Source organism: Pogona vitticeps, chromosome 2, assembly GCF_051106095.1.
Source record: "Pogona vitticeps strain Pit_001003342236 chromosome 2, PviZW2.1, whole genome shotgun sequence".
NCBI classification, from domain to species: domain Eukaryota; kingdom Metazoa; phylum Chordata; class Lepidosauria; order Squamata; family Agamidae; genus Pogona; species Pogona vitticeps.
In genome coordinates, this window is record NC_135784.1 from 240,631,212 (window position 1) to 240,651,051 (window position 19,840).

General features: G+C 41.8%; 1 protein-coding gene across 15 annotated transcripts in view; it reads left to right on the forward strand.

Annotated features, from left to right (window-relative positions):
* The window catches only part of NTRK2 (neurotrophic receptor tyrosine kinase 2), a 214,899-nt gene that overhangs the window by 115,449 nt on the left and 79,610 nt on the right, over nucleotides 1-19,840 (forward strand). The window lies entirely within an intron of this gene.

The following is a 19,840-nucleotide window of genomic DNA, read 5'->3' on the forward strand; positions in this document are numbered from 1 at the left end:
ATCAGATACTTTCCACCACAAAATTGTAAAACTTTTGACCATTGACTTAGTGTGAAAAAAAAGCTGGTTATTGTGGTGACACAATTTCCTTATGAAGTGATTTAAAGAAGCTTTCACAATGATAGCCACAAAGTCAGTAGCTGCCACTGTGGCAGAACAACCAGCAGCTGTAGAACCTGCATCCGTACTAACAGCTATCTGCTATCATCACTCCCCCATAGCACTCTGCCTCTTATTTACTATGAAGCAGATGCCACTGAACAGTGTTACTGTAAGACAAATTATACATTACAGATAATTATGATTGTCATTAGAGCTGATAGTCACCTTGCTGTTCAAGAGACAGTCTGAGGGAGTCTTTTATTTCTAAGAAGTCACACTTACAAATGAGGAACATGCATGTGGGTTGATGGCCAATCATGAAACAAAGCAAGCTAGCATGTAAATGATAGGAAGTGATAAAAGCTCCTGCTGTGATAAGCATGCACAATCAGTACTTAGGAGACCGTTCTTTTGCTGATAAGTTATTTGTAACAGTACAATTTGGCTTGTAGTGAACTGTTTTGGTAGTGGTGGCAGCTGCCCCATGAAGAATAAACCAGCCCTTAGTTATTGTGGGAACCAACAACAAAATCGGAGCTCCTATCTTATAGAGCAGTTATTCATTTAAGTAATATGAACAATTTCTGACCTTTTAGTAAACATCTCCATGCTGAATTTATTTGGAATTCAGTTGGCATAGGTAGGACGAGGTACTTATGGAGAGCAAATGTATTTGATCTAGATATGAATGTGTACTGTATTGTTTAATAACATCCATGGGAAAAGCCTCCATTTAAACTTTTAAAGATACACACATGACCAGTTTAAAGTTTGTGATTTTTTTCATACAAATTGCTTACATGTTAATGATTTTCTTTATCATGTAATATAATTAACAAATGTCCAACTAGTCCTAGTTTATGGTCTGAGTTACTTGTCTTATTTACTAACGTATAACTCAGGCCTGGAATAATTTTCTGCTGTTAAACCTGTTTTAACATATAACAACTTAAAATTGTGACAATTTTATTAAATTTTTTTTCTGGAGGACAAGACTACATAAAATATGAAAATGTTATACTTTCAAAACACCAGTTTCCTCATAAGAAAGAAAATCCAGATATTTGATTATTAATATTTTACTCTTCAGAAAGTGAGAAACATTTCCAGCCCTAATTTTTTTTAGCAGTAAAACTGATTTAATTTTTAATTAAATTTCTATCAGGTCTTCGAAAATGGAAAATGAAAGTCATTTCTGAGATCCAGGATACACTAGGAGTACAGAATACTGTATTTTTCGCTCCATAAGACACACCTCTCCATAAGACGCACTTCATTTTTAGGGGAGGAAAACAGGAAAAAAAATTCTGGCAATTTCAGCCCGCTGGGCCCGCGGGGATGGGGGTGGGGGTAGCCTCGGAAGGGTCTGAGAGTGCCTTCCAAGACCCTTTGGAGGCTCCCCCATGGGGCCAGTGGGGGCAAAATTGACAGCTTCCACGACCCTTCTGAGGCTTTCCAAGGTTGCGATTTCACCCCCGCAGGCCCCGTGGGGGGTGGGGGGAGCCTTAGAAGGCTCCTGGAAGGCACTCTCAGACCCTTCCGAGGCTCCCCTCCCCCGCGGGGCCAGCGGGCACAAAATCACCAGCGTCCAGGATCCTTCTGAGGCTTGGAAAGCCTCAGAAGGGTCCTGGAAGGTTGTGATTTTGCCCCGGCTGGCCCCGTGGGGTTGGGTGGGTGGGTGGAGCCTCCGAAGGGTCCTGGAAGGCACTCTTGGATCCTTCCGAGTTTCCCCCCCATCCCCCCGCTGTGCCCTGGGGAGCGCTGTTTTACAGTATTCGCTCCATAAGACACAAACACTTCCCTCCCCACTTTTTTGGGGTGGAAAAGTGCATCTTATAGAGCAAAAATACTGTATATGTAGCCCTATAGATGACATTGGACCGCAACACCAATCAACCCATCCAGTGATAATGGATCATGGAAACTGCAGTCCAACAACATTTGGAGGAACACACATTCCCCACCCATTCTTCCTAGATATCAAAGTTTTTCCCCCTTGACAAATACTAATTTTATCTTCATTATAAATGCAGATCTGCCTGTTCCCATGCATATCATAAATTAACATTTTAAAATGACTTATCTAAGACAGATCACATTAATTTCAAGACCACTGATCTCCCAATAGGATTCCATCACAGGAAATTCAGCAATTTCTCTATGCAAATATGTCTGTGACTGTCAAAATTCGCAACATTTTTTGCTCATGTGCTGAAATGGATAGACATGCCAGAATAAAACCAGTTTATGACCCATTCAGATAATAATTTACATGGGTATTACAAGAAGAATCATAGGATTGATCCCATGGAGCAAAAATAGTGCTGATATAGTCAGCATTTAATTGATTCAAAAATAGAACCAAATACCAATATTTCACACAAGTTTTTTTCAGTTACTGTCGAAGGTGTAATATAACTGCTATCAGTGGGCACTGTATCTTTAGTCCAACTGTTTGCTTTTTGAGTAGGAGGAGATACTCTACATCTGCTCTAATCCATCAATATACTGTGAATCTTTCAGATACTTTTGGCCATAATAAATTTTTAAGAGTTTATATATATATATGTCTTTCTATATATAAATCTTGTAAATAATTGACAATCACTGATTTTATTTCAAAATCCAGTTTTGATAATATGAACAGATTGTACTTCCTGAACTTTCTAAACTTATTTTTAACAGGCCAATAAAGTTTTATAATTTGTTATCATTGTGTCTGAAATTTTTTTGTGAATTTCTGTACTTCTCACTTGGTTCCTCACCACTGAAAATGTTACCAGAAATGGAATCCATAGACATTCATCCCTCTGACTTTTGACTATTTTGTATGTTCAAACTTTGTGGGTACATTTGTTTAGAATTTAGTCTTGGAGACATAGTTAGGTAATGAAAATTCATTTGCAAATTTTAACTGAGAAATAAACATGCATGATTTATAGTTTCATATTAGGAAAGCCCTTGGAATACTAAGTTAAATCTCCCAAGGCTTTCATTATTATAGAAAGCCTTCCTCAAGACACTTCATATTAATACATTGTAGGAATGAAGGTGAGGAGTCTATGTAGGGATGGAATGAGAAAAAAAGGAAGATGGTGTTGTCATCAACAGATGAGAAAGACAGAGCAGTAAACTGTTTTTCTAATTACCCTTTTGAAATTATGGGAAACTATTTTTAATTCTTCTGCCATTCTATCATTTCTGTTTTGAACATCACAAGGTCAAAATAAGGAGTTACGATTTCACAGGTAAGACAGCTGCAACTGGAACTCTGCACTTTAAAAAAAAACCAATTTCTCAAGGAAAAACAATTTGGGTAGAACAAAAACAGTTGTTATTTTGCATTTAATCAGTTCATAGAGCCTGTTTTTGTAGGTGTCTTGATTTAATGTTATCTAGTTTTTCTTATTTGAGACTGAATTTCCCTTAGACAGGTTTGAGGGTTTGCAACATGTCTTATTTCAGCACACGAGGTAATCTGCGTTTGAAAAATGTGAAGCCCTAAAGATACATGCAGAACTGTGTTTCCATCTTAATATTACCTAGGGCAGATGAATGTTGCCTGAGACAGCTGTTTTTGTCTTCCTGTTGCCTTAAGTCTTTCTGGGTCACCAACAGAAAGAAAGAAGGAGGTCTCATCTGCACTGCTTCTGTTCATTTTCTCTGAATTAGGAGAGTCAGTAGAAGGAAGCAGGGATAGAATCTTTGTCTGTTTGTGGAAACTCATTGTAAAATGGGGACTATTTAGTCAATTTGTATGGAAATCCAGATAATCCAGCTGGGTCTACATAAGCAGCAGAAGAGGGTGGTAGAATGAGTGGTACTTTAGACTGCAGTGAGGGCATGGGAGAATCTTGCTGCAGATAGAAAACCAACACAGTTGTATGTGAGCTGGGACAAAGCTTCTTTTCTTTTGCAAGGTTTATGTATATGGAAGTACCATCCCACATTTGATGCCTAAATTTGTGCAGTATATTCCCCTAATCTCTTGCTGTTGCATCTGAAAACAAGAACCCAATACTGTACGTAGCATGTTGAGACTTATGGCTGAATTGGAAAATGATCTCAGATTTCTAGAACTAGCCCATAGTATTCAGTGAGGAGGGCCCTATTGAAATGGATTCTGTGGCATTCCTTTAATATATGGTTTGATATGCACTGTTGCCAGCTGATGTGTAGCTTTGAAAAGTTGCCTTTAAAAAAATAACATGTCCCAGGATCACCCAGACCACTCCTACGTTAGCTAAAGATTGAGTTGTGGTCCAAAAGATTTTTGAGCAGGATAGCCAGTAAGCCTGTCACAGCAAAAAATGTGAAAAGTCTTATAGTCCATGAAAAATGTATCTGGCATAAGTTTTTATGGACTGTAACCCCCTGCATCAACTGAGTCCATGCCTCTAATGAAATGAACTGCGCTCTGTGGAAAGCCTATGTCAAATAGAAAGTGTTTTAAGATGCCACAAGACTCTTGATGTTTTAATCTCAAAGGAAACATTTTGAGGTGCTGTATGAGAGTATCTTTGAGATAACTAAATCAGACCTTCAGATTCTTTGACATTAAAAAAATTCTCTTAGAAGTAAAACAAAACTCTGTTTAGACACTATATGGAAATATACTTTTTCACATTAAAAAGGGAATAAAAAATCCTAAAATAATGTTAACAGATAGTTTGAACACCATTGGATTATTATGGACAAAAGTACTGTTTCAGTTTTCTGACAGAGAAGTGGAGGGAAATAGACTGAGTGTTAAAGCCATTAACGTTGTCTTTTCTTGTTAGTACAGTATGTCATGTTTTTCCCATGGAACTGTACTGTAATTTTTAAAACTTGGCAGAAGAAGGTTTTATGTTCTGTGTTATGTATATTTGCAAAATGTATAGGCACACATACTATATATTCATTAAGAAAACACAAAAGATGGCTGAGTAGTTTAACAATCAGCTTGAAATGGCCACTGGAAGTGACTGTTTGTTTTTTCGCATCTGACACCATTGCTGATGCTGCAGAAGGGTGTATTAAATATACTGATTGTTTTTCAACTCTCACATGGTTTGTGTTGTTACTGATAGTTTGTTGATAGAACTTCTCACCATCCAAACGAAATCAGCCACATTTAAGAACTACTGAGTAATAATTATATGTATAATATATCTGCACAATTGGGCCTTGAACTTTCTATGCCCTATTTCTCTTTGCCCTCCTTGATACAACACTAATATGGTTCAATAATCTTCTGTCTTCATATAATAATAATTGTGTGGCATGAAGTCAATTTTGACTTATGGTGAACCTTTTCATGGTTTTCTAGGTAGAGAGTACTCAGAAGTAGTTTACCATTCCCTTCTTCTGGGGGCATCCTGGGACTGTGGAGCTTGCCCAAGGCCACACAGGCTGGCTTTTCTCAAAGTCAGAGTGGGGATTTGAACTTCCAATTTCTGGCTCCACAGCCAGATATCTAATTCACTGAGCTATCCAGCCAATTCTATCTTGATATAATTTATGATAATTCCATAGTGGCAGAATTTCCTGGATTAGCTTGTAACCTTGAGACTCAGTGCTTCTGGTCAGTACTTCGAGCTAAAGATTTGTTTTTCACAGATTAGTCCTTGTTATCACTGGGAAGAGTATTTTTCCATGGCTTTATCTAGATACAACAATCACTTGTGTGCGCACTGTCTCCTGTGGATTTATTTCAATACAAATTTCAATTCCATTTGAACATGTGCAGAACAACAGAAGCAATGGGACAGTGCCCTTACTGGAAGAAGTGCAAATGGAAACCTACTCTCCACTTGCCACTTTAGGGCTTTGGTTAATGGCAACAGTGCCACCCACAATAATTTAGAGCACTGGTGTTTTTGTTTTGACAAATGTCTGGCTCCTAGATTGTGGTTAATGAAGCCAAGTTTCCTTTATGTCATTTATTTCATAAGACTGTTAAATTGTAAAAATATTGATGTGAGAATCAGAATATAGTATGAGGAGAGAAATGTGAGATATTCTAAGATTATTTTAAGATGTGGTGAAATCTCAGGCATGATGCTGTCCGGCCTCTGCATACTTATCACCCCTGCCCTTCTGGCTTCACAGAGGCCAGTGGCTGGCCAGTCTGTAAACAGAATGTTGGACTAGATGGTTCTTTGATATGATTCAGCAGGCTTACCTTCTTATGTTGACTGCCCTTGGTAGAAACCTGTCAGTTCTACTTTCTCCTGAATAAAAAGAATTGAAACCTATTGGCTGAAATCCTGTTGAGTAGCTGCACAAGTGTAACTCAGCATTATGCCCATGGTAGCTGTAATTGCACAAAGGTAGAAGTGCTATTTAGAAAACATTCCTGCCTCCGCATTGCACAGTCAGCTAAAATAGGAACTGCCTGGCTGATTACACAACTGATGTGTGCAGTCCCTGTTGCTGAGGTGGAACACCCAGCACATTTATGCAGGTATAAAAATATGTTGTGCTTCAACAGACAGGATTCCAGATGGTGTGTGATCTGCAAATGTGGATAATTTTTTCAAAAACTGAAATAAAAATCTTCCCCACCTTTACTGGTCAAATTCAATACACACAGCTATTCCTAGAACAGAGGGATCTACTGTATATTGTGCTTGCCTGTCATATAGGTAGTAGAAAGAAAGGATGGGGAGAAGGAGTGGTAACGTGAATTCAGCGCCAGCATAGTTAATATTAGGAATCAGAATGGTCTTCAGAGAAAAATTGCAAAATGGACCAAATCAGGCATATTTGTACATTTTTGACCAAAAGCAGGGGAAGCAAGATATCTCCAATTGGTTGTTGTGGGTTTTTCGGGCTCTTTGGCCATGTTCTGAAGGTTGTTCTTCCTAACGTTTCACCAGTCTCTCTGGCCGGCATCTTCAGAGGACAGCACTCTGAACCATTAGATCCCGACCGTGAAAGCCTTCGCGAATACATATCTCCAATTACAGTGGTGCCTCGCATATTGAGCGCACCGTTTAACGATGAATTGGCCACCGGAACACTAAAAATGGCCTCCAGATCACCCAAAATGGCCGCCGGAACACCCAAAATGGCTGCGGCTGGATGGGGAAACATCACAGAACGGTGAGTTTTGGGCCCATTTGAAACGCATTAAATGAAGTTTAATGCGTTCCAATGGGCTTTTCCGTTCCATTTAGCGATGTTTCCCCATAGCGAAGGTTAATCCGGAACGGATTAACCTCGCTATGCAGGGCACCACTGTACCTATAAAACAGACAGGCCAACCCAACAGGTCATGCAAGTTCGGTATACCAATATTGGGGTTGAAATAGTAGAACAAGGAGAAAATGCCATAGGTGAAGAAGATTGACAGTTGAACCACCAGTGAAACTCTAGAGTTCTCCTTGGCTGACCAATTACTGAGGCGCTGAAGAAGGTTCAGAATGAGGTTGCCACAGCCTACCTACACCCCTCTCAAGAGCTGCTCAGGCAGCTATTTTACATTTAGAAAGGGCTTGGAGGAGTGGTATGGAGTCATTTGTAGGGTAGTCATTGAGTTTTGGAATATTTTTAAAATACATTGATCAGCTGACACTTTTATGTTACACTATTAAGATAGGATATGTGTGTGGAATGTACAGTAGATGGATAAATGTCTTTGATTGGATAGGTCACAACAGCATTAGAGACTGTTTTCCCTTTTTGACTGTGTCCCTTCTTTTTCTGTTGTTAGTGCACCTCAAAGAAATACAAATAGTGCCAGATCTTTTAGCCTCCTTGCAGAAACGAAAGTTGAGTATTTTCCCATTCATGTCTGCCTTCCTCTTCACATTAGAAACATTTTGTGTTCACTAGAAAGAAAATCCTTTGGTGTTTTGTCTGGGCATATTTCTGGAAGATAGGTTACAGACCGGGAGAACCACTTATCAATCATGTCCATGTCTGGATTCTCTATTATGCCACTTTGCTATTTAAAGTGACCAGATTATTCCTTTTCTGGTGTAAAGATTAGATTGGAGGAGATTCTCCTCCACACCTGATGAAACGCCTAACTGTCTGTGATGTAAGCACACTGAACCATCTCTTTAAGGTCCACCACATTCCCAAAAATGATAGTGCTATGTAGTGTCCCTCGTCTTAAGTCATAGTCCTTTGTGTCCCTCCCCACCTTCTTGGTTTTGTTTTGTTTTTAATTGTACAAATACATGAACCAAAGAACAAATGGCTTCAGGCCAAAACAGCTTGCTGCAGGTCCCTTCCAATCTGTATGTCAAGTACTGTACGTATTTGGATACAGATAAGATCAGGAAGTACTCATGCATCCTTAGTGAATAGACAAACCATTTTAAAATAATTAAGCACTCAAAGCCCTGGGCCTAAATGGGCAAAGCTGTCAGATTTAGTTTCTCCTACATTTTAATTTAAAAAGAAAACAATGGATGAAATCCAGTAGTAAGTTGCAACTAGAGTAGTTCATTGAATCAGTGGGGATTTGATGAGTCAACTCCTCTGTAATTTCCATTAATTCAATGGAAAACTGGTGTATCCTCTGAAATATTAGGTTGAAAAAGAGGGAAACTGTAGTCCTAGGATGTAGACATCCTGGGACTACAGTCCCCCCCCCCCCTTTTTGGCCTAACATTAACTCAATGGGCCTGTGACAAACCCAGACCTACTGGGATCTGCCACACGTTAACTAAGCTGCCACCAACCATTCCCTATAAGAAGTCACACAGACCAGGGATGGATTTTTAAACAATAAAAAGAATAAGGTTTATTTTAAATACACACAGGGAAAAATAAACAATCAGGTGAATAGGATAAAGTAACGTGGCTTAGTTTCACTCATACATACACACAGTTTGGTTCACACAGAACCCTTAACTTGAAGCACAGACCCTGAACCTATCAGTTCTGGCTAACCAACAGACACCTGAACTTATCAGGTTGGTACTCTGACACACAGAAGTACCCTGTCTGACACACAGACTCCCACAACAGCTTCTTCTTCCCAGCTGCTGCTTCGTCACATCCCAGTGTCTCTCAGCATCTCAGTGTCTCTTAGTGTCTCCCAGCCTCCCTCTCACCACACAGGCATCACATATATATACAGTACAGCCCCTCCTCCTGATGTCCCGCCTTCCACTCCCCATAGGATGGAACTTTCCCTCCAAACCCATGACAGACAGGTAACATCAGTGCTGTATGTAACACCTCCCCTCTTTATAAGTTGTTTTGTAGGGGGAAAGCTAAGGTGCTTTTCACCAAAAAACAACCTGGGTAAAATACACAACAACAGTCATACATACCATATTATACTTACTTATACTTACATCCTAAGTTAACCATAGCAAATAGGCATTTAAACATTTACCATATACATTACACCAATTTACCTTTATTCATACAAACCAAGTTCAAAAAAAACCCAGGTACATTTAACCTTTGTCACCAATATATACACATAGTCCATGTTCTTTCGCCGTCTTCAATCTTCAGGTCTTCTTGATAAGGCGTCAGCAACACAGTTCACTGACCCTCTGACCACCTTCACTTCAAAGTCATAGTCCTGTAGGTTTAAAGCCCACCTCATAAGTTTGCTATTGTGGGTTTTCATTGTCTTTAACCATTGCAATGGTGAATGGTCAGTACACAGAATAAAATGTCTTCCCCAGATGTAAGGCTTGGCCTTCTGGATCGCGTAGACTATGGCCAAACACTCCTTCTCCACGGTTGCCAAATGTCTCTCACCTTTTTGAAGTTTCCTACTCAGGTAGGACACTGGATGCTGGTCACCATTCTCATCCTCCTGGCACAGAACTGCTCCTACCCCGCTGTTAGACGCATCGGTGTAGATGATGAACTCCCGGTCGAAGTCTGGAGCCCGCAGGACAGGATAGTTGATTAACGCCTCCTTCAACCTCTGGAACGCCGCCTCACAGTCGCTGGTCCACGGGATGCGGTCATCAGCCTTCTTCCTCGTCAGATCGGTCAGCGGAGCCGCAATCTCGCTAAACCTCGGGATGAACTTTCTGTAGTAGCCCACCAACCCAAGAAATGATTTGACTTTTTTCTTGGTGTTGGGTCTAGGCCAATCACGAACAGCTTCTATTTTGGCCTCCAGGGGTTTTATCATTCCTCCCCCTACCATGTGACCCAAGTATTTTATTTCTGGGCTACCCAGCTGACACTTGCTGGCCTTTACTGTTAGCCCTGCTGCACTTAACCTCTGCAGCACTAACTCCAGGTGTATCAGGTGATCTTCCCAGGTGTTACTGAAGATCCCTATGTCGTCAATGTAGGCCACTGTAAAGTCACTGAGCCCTGCCAAGGTCTGGTCCATCAGCCTTTGGAATGTGGCTGGTGCATTTCTGAGACCAAAGCTCAGGACTCGAAACTCATAGAGACCAAAAGGGCTGCAAAAGGCAGTCTTTTCTTGATCCCTGGGATCAATTCTTAATTGCCAATATCCCTTTACCAGGTCCAATGATGAGATGAACCGACAACCCCCTATGGTTTCAATCAGGATGTCTAGCCTGGGCATTGGGTAGGCATCAGGAGTGGTTACACGGTTTAATTTCCTGTAATCGACACAAAACCTAATGCTCCCATCAGGCTTGTCCACAAGGACTATCGGAGAGGACCAAGGACTAGAAGAGGGGACGATTATGTTCTCCCTCAGCATCTCGTCCAGCTCCTTCCGCACCTTGTCCCTATAGGGTCCCGTTACTCGGTATGGGGATACTGCCTGCGGGGGTGCATCCCCTGTGTGGATCCGATGCATCACTCCCTTCACTATCCCCGGCTTGTTGGAAAACACCTGTTGATATTTACTAAGCAGCATTTTTAGTTCTTGCTGCTGGTCTTGGGTGAGTGCAGGACTGATCTTTACCTCCTCTGGGTTGTATTTTACTTCCCCTCTACCCTCCCAGAAGGGTAATTCAGCTTCCTCACTCTCAGCTGCTTTTATCGCGAATAAAACCCTCTGTTCCCCTCGGTAGTAGGGTTTTAGGGCATTCACATGAACCACCCTCCTTGCTTGGTTCTCCTCCTGCTCTATTAGGTAGTTCAGGTCTGACATCTTGGAAATGACCCTATATGGTCCTGCCCATTTGAGCTGCAGTTTGTTCTCTCTGCAGGGCCTAAGCCAAAGCACTTCCTCCCCTGGGTCAAAGTGTCTCTCTCTAGCTTTGTGGTCATACCATGTTTTCTGTCTGACCTTCTGAGCTTGCAGGTTTTCTGCTGCCAGCTCTAGATTTCTCCTTAGGTCATTCATCAAGGTGTCTATGTAAGTCACAACGTCTTGTGGGTCATCCTGGGTGATCTGCTCCCAATCTTGCTTGATCAAATCAAGGGGCCCTTTCACCCCTAAGTGTGCAACAAACATGTCAGAGTGACCCCTTTGTAAGATCATGGGGCGATACTTTTCAGGTACCACCCGCTGACTTCTGTTCCCATCTCCCCCTTTTGAGATATTCCTCAGGGTTTCTCTATATAAAATCCCCTTTTTCTCCAGAAATCTCACTGGGGTTTCAGGTGTTAGCTGGGCGTCAGTCACCTGTTCAAAACACTTTTGGAGAGTGGCGTCTGCCTTTTGCTCCTGTCCAAATCTGCTGTCTGTGGTTAAGGTTTCCTCCACAGCTTCTGAACTCCCCTCTGCTTCCGTCTCTGGCTCATCATTACCCCCCTGAACTGTCCCCGTGGTGGCTTGTGAGCGTGTAATCACTAGCACCCGTTTCACATGTTCAGCCAGGTCATTTCCCACGAGCACGGCTGTTGGCAGAGTCGATGAAATCGCTAGCCGCCAATCTCCCCTCCAGCCTTGAAAGTGGACAGGTACCTCTGCTACTGGCAGAGAGATTACCTGCCCCTCAATCCCTGCCACCTTCATGCTCTCATTTGGGATTATAAACTCCCTAGGAATAATATCTGGATGGCACAGGGTTACCTGGGAACAAGTGTCCCGCAGCCCCCTATACTGACGGTCAAGTATTCCTACGTCCACCCCTGCTGTCTCAAACAACTGAGAATCTGTTTTCACCAGCAAGCAGCGCTTTACCTCCACAAGAGGACCATTTTCCTCAGCCTGATCAGCAGAGGTAGCTGTTCCAGACTGAGTAGCCATGGCAACTGGCTCCCTCAGTGACACTGAGCCTTGCTCTTTCTGGACACAGAACACAGCTTTTGGCTTGGTCCCACTAGAATCCTTAGGCACCATTCCTTTTAGCTGCTTTAATTTCTCACACTCTGAGATTAGATGACCCTTTCCCTGACAGAAATAACATTTTCTGGTGTATTTTGATTCTCTCTCATCTTGTTTTGGTTTTCCCTCCAAAATCTGAGGTCTTAGTTTCATGTCTGAGGGCTTTCCTTCACCATGGGCCCCTCCCCCTTGCTGGCTTTTCCCTGGTCCCTGAGAGTACTTGCTGTAGGTTTCTTTGGGTTTACCTACAGATTTCCCCTCACCCAAGGGCTTTCTTATTTGGGAAATAAAATCTGCGATCTCTGCGGCTGCTGCCACAGATTTCGGTTTCCTCTCCCTCACCTGGAATTTCAATTCCCCATGCAGGACTGAATAGAACTGTTCCAGTGCTATCAAGTCTTTAAGCTGCTCATAGGTCTCTGTCCCCTCCTGCGATAGCCATTTCTCAAGCAGCCTCACCAATTGGGCCCCCACTTGGGTAAAAGTCTGTTCTGGTTTCTTGGTGAGGGACCTGAATCTTTGTCTCAGCTGCTCCGCATTTATCCCATGTCTGGCAAACACCAGTTTTTTAAACTCTGCAAAATCTTTCATCAGTTCCTCAGGCATCTCGGCATAAACCTCAGCCAGGCTACCACTGATTAAAGATCGCATGATGGTCATCTTCTCAGTTTCCCTCACTGAGAAGTCCACAAACGCTCTTTCCACTAGGGAAAAGAACACCTCAGGACAATCTCCCTTGTGGTACACAGGGAATTTCTTCAGGTCAGCCTTAGACAATTGGCCTCCCTCAGAATCCCTATTGTTATTATTGTTCTGGTTCATCATTTCCAATTTTCTTAATTCAAACGCCATTCTTTCTTTTTCCAGAGCAATTTTCTCTCTCTCCATTCTTTCTTCCCTCTCCATTCTCTCTCTCTCTCTCTCTAATTCAAATTGCCGCTGTTTCTCCCTTTCCTCCCTTCTTTCTCTCTCTAACCTTTCTTCTCTTTCCCTTTCCTCCATTTCAAATTGCCTCATCCTCAGTTCATGCTGTTGGGCTATGAGCAATTTTCTAAGTTCTGGGTTCTGCTCTCCTGTGCTGTCACCCTGCACTGAGCCAAATTCATCCTCAGAACCTTGGTCAATCTGGGGGTCTTTCACTTCACTCATGTCTGCTATCTGGCTTCGAGTCAAGGGCATAATCCCCCCTCAGAACAGGCTGCTTTAAAAGTCAAGCCTCAAAATAAAACGACCACTTTTTTCCTTCTTGCCTCAGAACCAGCTCTCCCTAGAGATTGCTGCTGTTCTTCAGCACTCAACTTGCAACAGTATCGAGTCAGAGCCTACCCCCCTCTGCTGGGCCTCTCAGCTGGCAAGCTAGATCACTGTTACTACGCAGTTTTGCCTCAGCTTTTTCCCGCCAAAACCAGGCTGCCTCAGAGCACCTTAATCTAAGTCTCCCCAGTTGGCACGTTCTTCTACTAGCGCACCTCCCCGTGAGGTACACCTAGAAGATTACCTACGCGCCTCAGACTGTCCCTGACTAGACCCCCCTTGCTCTGGGCACACTTGCCAAGGCTTTGCTGAACCACTGGACAACTGGACCAGTCGTATCCCACACGCTGGACACCAATCAATGTGACAAACCCAGACCTACTGGGATCTGCCACACGTTAACTAAGCTGCCACCAACCATTCCCTATAAGAAGTCACACAGACCAGGGATGGATTTTTAAACAATAAAAAGAATAAGGTTTATTTTAAATACACACAGGGAAAAATAAACAATCAGGTGAATAGGATAAAGTAACGTGGCTTAGTTTCACTCATACATACACACAGTTTGGTTCACACAGAACCCTTAACTTGAAGCACAGACCCTGAACCTATCAGTTCTGGCTAACCAACAGACACCTGAACTTATCAGGTTGGTACTCTGACACACAGAAGTACCCTGTCTGACACACAGACTCCCACAACAGCTTCTTCTTCCCAGCTGCTGCTTCGTCACATCCCAGTGTCTCTCAGCATCTCAGTGTCTCTTAGTGTCTCCCAGCCTCCCTCTCACCACACAGGCATCATATATATATACAGTACAGCCCCTCCTCCTGATGTCCCGCCTTCCACTCCCCATAGGATGGAACTTTCCCTCCAAACCCATGACAGACAGGTAACATCAGTGCTGTATGTAACAGGGCCTACTCTAGTTATGACTAACTGTTGGATTTTAATCCAAAAATGTGTTTTGTTTTGTTTTGTTTTTTCAAATATGAAGGCATTTGCCAACATTTGATTAAATTCTTATGGCAAATGGATCCAAAGTAAAATTTTAGTTTTCCCTTCTCTACCCTCAGCAAGTTTTCTCTTTCTCTTTGCCATTACTGCTCTTGCGACAGCAGGCACCTTGCTGCAGTGACCACCCATTCCCTTAGGGGCAAAAGCTGAAGATCTTTTGAAAGTACATTTATGGCCAGTCCGTAAAGATGATTCTGGTGTATTTCCTGAGGTACTGTTCTTTCCATTCAGAACATATCTCACATATCAGAATGCACTGTTGTATTTTTTTCTCAGTTTGGTGTGCAAAGTGAACGTTACCAATTGACTGTTGCTTTCTATGGCAGAAGCTTACCTGCTTTTCCCTTGTTGTGCACAGCTAGGTTACCGCAGGGTGTATAACTTTTACTTGAAGCATTGAACTGAGCCCTAATGAACGTTGTATTAGACATTTAAAACAGAGTAATCTAATGTAGTTAAATATTCTCAGGTAAAATATGTTCAGAGCCTTTGAAGCTGGCTTCATTTAATGTACTTTGTGCAGGGAGTAGGTTTAATGTGTGATAAGTGACAAAGAGAGTTTCTAAACATCATGGTCCCTTCTGAATTCCTTTGCTAGGATTTATTCTTCTTGCTCTCCCAACCGTAGTTCTTACTAATTAGAAAATTTCAAATGTCAAAATGACTTGACATCTGAACATGAGGGGTAGTCCTCCCCACCTCACCTAATTACATGTGATCACAAAGCCCATCAGCCTTCTCATTTTGTGACTCCAACACTGATTGCCAATGATGGGCGGCCAGACTGGAGGAAATGTGCTGGAATTTCTTTATCTACTCATGTTTACATGCTTTTGAACTGCTAGGTTGGTAGGAGCTGGGACAAGTAACAGGAGCTCACTCCGTCATGTGGATTCGAACTGCTGGTCTTTTGACCTTGCAGCCCAGAGGCTTTGCAGTTTAACCTGCAGCGCTACCACATCCCCAATTCTGATTCTCTAGAAGAATATAAATCAAGTCACAAAGTAATTGTTCCTTTATGAATTCCTGGAACATTTCTCAAGTGCAACAGTCTGCAAGCCCTTTATGTACAGTGGATCCTCTACTTACAGAATTAATCTGTATTGGAACGGTGGCTGCAGGTCGAAAAGTCTGTAAGTCAAGTCTCCATTGACCTACAATGCATTAAAAACCAGTTAATCCCATAACCGTCCATTTTTGTTCTATTTTTGTTCCATTTTGGTTTTTTTCTGGTCTGTAGGTCGATTCTCTGACTGCAAGTCGAACCTAAATTTTGCAGCCAGAGAAGTCTGTAACTCGAAAAGTCTGTAAGTCAAGGGTCCACTGTATTTTATTCAAGTTAAACGCTCTCTCCAGTTTGCGTGTCATTATTTCTCTTTCAAATATAGCCTGAGTTTATTCTTAAGCAATATTATGCCATCACCGTAATACAAAGCATGATGATGATAATAATGGTTTTCTGTGGCAAAAACATGTAAACTTTTTCCTGCTTGGATATAGATTCAGAGATAAAGCATCACATACATTATAAAAACAAAGTTTTGAGTTTTGTTAAGATCACTTTTGTGTGTGACTGGTGGCTCTGAGGGAGTTGGATTTCTTACAAGTTTATATAGATGCTAAACTTAGAAGTCTACTTACTATATGCATTACATAGTCTTCTCTACAGTACCCATCATTCCATAGTCAGCATAATAGTTAGGGTTGGTAGGTAGTAGTTTAATACAACTGGAAGAACCCCAAATGGAGAAGACTGGATTATACCTGTCCTATGTATACTGAGACATTTTATAGAAGCTAGGCTTCATTTCTAGCTAACATCTAAGATTTTAAGTACAAGTCAAAATGACATATTCATGTTAATCATTGTTGTTATCATCGTCACCTTGGAATTGCAGAGCTGGAAAGAATCCTATGGATCATCAAGTTTGTTCAGATATGATTTTGCCTTCCCAACCCTGGAATAAAGACGCAAGACAAGAATTATGGATTAAAACACGAGCCACACTTTACCGTGTTTCCCTGAAAATAAGACAGGGTCTTATATTAATCTTTGCTCCAAAAAACACATTAGGGCTTATTTTCAGGGGTTGTTTTATTTTTTTTTCATGTACGACAATCTACATTTATTCAAATACAGTCATGTCATCATCTGCTTGCTGCACAATACTGCACAATGGTGGAGGGCGGGGTTTTACTTAACTAGGGCTTATTTTGGGGGTAGGGCTTATGGGCATCCTGAAAAATCACACTAGGGCTTATTTTCAGGCTAGGTCTTATTTTCGGGGAAATGGTATTAATCGTAATCAATGTTGCCATCCTTTGGTAAAGGGGGGCTTGCCGTAGTGCAGAATCGTGTTAAACTGTAGAGGTCTCAAAGGACCCCTCAAGCAACAAATGGGCGAGTCGCTGGCCCCAAGTTCTCATGGTCTTAAAAGACAGCAAGAACCCAGCTGGCCACAATTTGACCACCCCCCGGACCTCAAGCCAGCTTCTCCTTGTTGACTGTTGGTCCAGTTGTGGCCCCAGCGCATCTTTCCCCCCAAGCACTGTAATCACATGATCCGCAGCACTGGGAGGTAAGATGGGCTATAGCTTACCTGATTTCGCAATGGTACTCACCAGAAAACCTGTTATATCCACACTACCTGCCAGTGCAGCCGGATTTCCACCTCATAACATGCCAGTGCCTTGTTCCAGTGTGGGATAAGTGAAAAATCCCTGCACCCAAAAGCCAATCAGGATACAGGTTAAAATTCCTATCTGGCCCCAGAGGCAACCAGATACACTCACACTAGAATATAGGGCAGGTGGGTGGGGTGCCAAGAAAGGAAGAGGGTGGGGAGAGGAGGGAACATCTCTTAAATAACCTGACGCTCCCCCCTCTTGCCCCGGCCATTCTCGGGAGACTAAGAGTCTCATGTCATCCGGGGAGGGAGGCAAAGGCGAGCCACGCTCCTCAAGCACCGGCTCAGCAGCGGCTCAATCATACATTCCACAATTATTCAAGGAACTATTGAAGGAAAATCCCTTACTGGAAAAGTTCATACCTATTTGCCTGTCCATGTAGATAATAATTATGGAGGAGGCAGAGAGAGTTCCTAGAATCTACATCTCCAAATAAAACCGTCATAGATCTGATGATCCCTTCCCTTTATGATCCTATAAAACAGAGAATGATCTGTTCCTGACTTTAAATTGTCTCTGTAGAGTTGCACTAGGTAAGAAGCAACATATTTCTTTTATCTGTAGCCTGCAGACCCTATGGATTGGAAAGGATAGATGAAGTGGAGGTTGATATACCTATGTGGACTCTGAGAGATTAGGAGTCTGTTGTTTTCCCAGATTTCATTTGTGGTAATAAACCTGCATGACCATCCATCCACTGTATCTTGAAGGTTGTGCTCAGTAAATATATGTTACTCTGTAATATTGTGTGCAGTACTTAGAAGTTGTGTAGAATCATTCCTTCATTTTATACCATATTTTGTATTTTGGTGTAAGGAGAAGGCAACATCATGGGTATTCTGACCAGGCAAAGTATTATTTATTGCTTCGAAAAGCTAGAAATTGCCAAATGTATAACAGCTGCTAATCTCTTGTCTCTGTACCAAGGAATCTGGAAAAGTGAAGCTCCAGTATAAAGTTAGGGCTTGAGCAATGCATTTTAGACAAAGATGGACTGAGGTAATATAGTTTGAGGGTTGTGGGCCAAGTTGTGCAAGCCCTTAATACCTAATCTGGCAACATTCCCATTGGTAATTTTGCCTCAACATGAATCAATGAGATGTCAGGACTTCATTGTATTAGTTTGTGAAGAGTTGAAAGAAGAGGAATGGATTTTTTTAAAATGGCTCAACATTATATACATAGATATGAAACTGTTGTAAAACTGAGATACAAATAGAAGGGGTATGTCTTTATGCTGCATTTGGGTATAAAGATGCATCACTGATCCATTCATATCTAAAGACAGTCAAGCTGTGATTGTTTAGGTGAACTATTTCCTCTCTGTGATGGAAATGGGTGAAATCTCATTTGTTCCCATAAAGCTGTGAAGTGCATAACGTTCTAGCCCTTTCCATGTGTTATTTGTATGGATGACAGTTATACAGGAAGACCAACACTGTAGGCTGAACTAACGTCAGCATTTGACAGCTGTACATTGATTGCATACATTTGAAAAAGAAGTCCAGTATATGAGCGGTGACAGAACTGCCGTGTAATGCATGAAGAGGTCTTGCCTAATTTTATTCTTCACACACACGAATTCAGATTTGTAGAATAATCCTTAGGGGTGTGTGTTTCGTGCAATTAACCTGTTTTGCACCCCACAGGGGGATTGCAGATGAGGTATGCGACTCAGCAGTTAGACTTGCAAAATTAAGCTGTTGTTTGCTTTCCATTGAGCAGTCCCAACACAAAACACACTACATGCAAAATACATAACTGAAGAAAAATGCATGCTATGACAAACAAGTGTATTTTATTGATTGGGAAAGTACTTATGAAAACATGGTAAGCATTGATTGATTGATTGATTGATTGATCGATTGATTGACTGATCGATCAATTGATCAATCAATTTGATTTGATTTGATTTATACCCCGCCCATCTGGCCTATAAGACCACTCTAGGTGGCTGAGTCTAATTTGACCATAAGGTGGTATTGCTTCTGAATATAGGACCAGCCTGTTAAAAAACACTGAAAGGTTCATTATTAGGTTTTTAAGTGGACAGTGACATGGAAAGAAGAATGTAGATTTGTATTAGCAATTTACCATGCCAAAATATTCTAGTTGCAATTCTATGCTTACTTCTGTGAGATTAGTTGTTATAGTTGATATCCCTGGTGCCAGGGATGTCCCAAGCCATTTTGCTTCCTGAAGTGAAGCCACAAGTGCCTCCCACACCCTCCCCTAATTCTCAATTTGATACATAAATTGTGAAAACACATATTTCTAGCCTTTTCTTTTAATATTTTCAGTCCGCGGATAAGTGAAATCATGGATCCCGACCCTATGGATATGGGGGTTGTACTGTATTTTGGTATTCTTGCACATGACCAGAAAATTCTACAAGAAGCCTTCCCCCTCCCTGGCAGGACACATGCAATGTATAGCTCACAGTTGTCTGGACTTTCCTGGCATCCAAAATGTACTGCCCATGTTGGCCACCCTGCTGTCCCTTGCCCTCTATTGGGCAATAAAAAAATATAGACTGTCAAAGCAGTCATCCTGAATCGGTGAGTCCCTGTATGTTTCACTAGATCTCTCAGAATTAGTTGCCACTGA